The sequence below is a fragment of the Otolemur garnettii genome, unplaced genomic scaffold, assembly GCF_000181295.1.
Source record: "Otolemur garnettii isolate 467f Iridium unplaced genomic scaffold, OtoGar3 scaffold00315, whole genome shotgun sequence".
Taxonomy (NCBI): domain Eukaryota; kingdom Metazoa; phylum Chordata; class Mammalia; order Primates; family Galagidae; genus Otolemur; species Otolemur garnettii.
The window spans coordinates 72462-74720 of NW_003852710.1; positions in this window are offsets into that span (position 1 = coordinate 72462).

Below are 2259 nucleotides of genomic sequence, written 5' to 3' on the forward strand. Positions count from 1 at the left end.
ATAAAATGAGTGTGGAAGAATTCCCTCCCCGTCAATTTTTTTGAACATTTGGGCAGGAATTGATATTAGTTCTTTATATGCAGGATACAATTCACAAGTAAAGCCATTTGTTTCTGCTTTTCTTTGGGGGGAGGTTTTTAATTACTGACTTAATTATTTAATCTTCTTGATAGTTATTGGTCTATTCATATTTTCTATTTCTTCATCCTTTAATCTTGATAGGTTGTATTTTTCTAGAAATTTATCCATTTCTTCTATGTTATCTAATTTGTTGGTATGTAATTGTTCATAATAGTCTTTTATGATTCCTTGCATTTCTGTGATATCTGTTATAATATCTCTTATGTCAGTGTACGTCCACTATCCCACCTTCATTATGTCCCTACCTATGGGTACCCCATCACCACAGAAATAAAGACAGCCAGAACCACGGATTGAAGGTACAAATGCCCACAAGAGGAGGATTCCCATATTCCGGGGAGAGCCCTGAGCAACCTCTGCTATGGCCTTTTATTGAAGCATTATACAACAGGTGTGAGGGCTCACACACAAGAGCTACGTGCTTAATGATCACTACGTGTACTTTCTCCCTGGGGCTTGACTCCCGCCCTGCTGCACCACGAATGTCCAGTGTATAATACCTGCTTGCTACCCAGCAACCAATCTTAATTCATTAACACATGCAGCGGCTTGAGGGCTTATCTCAGGGGCAGACAATCATCTCCATGTGGACTAGGAGATTGTCCTGCTCCCAGAACCTCCTTCAAGAACCAGTGACCACTTCCATAAGCTTGGTGCATGGTCTCCTTCGATCTTTTCTTTCATTTCTGATTTTATTTACTTGACTATCTTTTTGTTAGTCTATCTAAGGGTTTGTTAATTTTATTTATTGTTTCCTAAAACTCACTCTTTGTTGTCTTTTTAAATTGGTTTTCTAGTCTATTTCATTTGTTTCTGCTACTACATTTGGACTTAGTTTTTTCTCCTTCTAGTTCCTTGAAGTATAACATTAGGTTGCTTATCGAGGAATTGTTGGTCTTTTTTGACATACATATTTCTATAAAATTCCCTCATGGAGCTATTTTGCTCTAACTCATAGATGTTTAGAATGTTATATTTCCGTTTTCATTTGTCCCAAGATACATTTTTATCTCCCTTCAATTTCTTCTTTGACCACTTGAGGATGATATAGATTTATGTTGCTATTGGATGGAATGTTCTGAATATATTTGTTAGGTCTACTTATTCTAAAGTATTGCTCAAGTCTGATGTATCCTTATCAATTTTCTGTCTGTATGATTTCCTGGTTCTTGAAAGGAGGGTATTGAAATCCCCTAGCATTATCATTTCATAGTCTATCTTTCCCTTTAGATCTATTAACACTTGCTTTGTATATTTAGGTGCACCGATATTCAGTCCACGAATATTTACAATTGTTACATTTTCTTGATAAATCGACCCATTTGGCCTATATGTACAATGACCTTTTTTTCTCATTTTCCAATTTTTGACATAAAGTTTATTTCATCTGTTATAAAAGTATATTGTAAAGGAGATTGTTTCCTTGATTTCCTTTTTCAGATAGTTCATTGTTAGTGTATATAAATGCTACTAATTTCTGTATGTTCATTTGTAGTTTACACATTTGTCAAATTCATGTACTAGTTCTAACAATTTCTGCAATGCCTTTTGTTTTTCCTTAGCTTACAGTGTCTTTTTCCATCCCGTAAGTTTTGTCTATATGTGTCCTTTAGTGTGAAGTGAGTTTCTTTTAGGGAGAAGATAGTTGCATCTTTTACTACCCATTCTACCAGTCTATCTTTTAAAAATCATATTCCATCTATATTCGAGGTAGTTATTGATAGGTAAGGACTTACTATTGCTATTTTGTTAGTTGTTTTCTAATTGTTTTGTAGATGCATTGCTCTGTTCTTCCTCTCTTACAGTCTTCCCTTGTTGGTTAATTTTCTAAAGTGGTATGCTTTGATTCCCTGCTATTTATCTTTTGTGTATCTGCTATACGTTTTTGCTTTGAAGTTACCAGGAGCCTTACAGAAAACTTCTTACAGTTATAATGTAATATTTAAAGGCAATTACTTAACCTTATCACATTTTTTAAAACCTCAAAATATTTAATTCTCCCCACATACACATTTTCTGCTTTTTATAACATGATCTACATCTTTTTATATTGTATGCCCCTTAACAAATTATTTGACTGTCATTGTTTTAAAACTTTTGTCCTTTAATGTTCATACT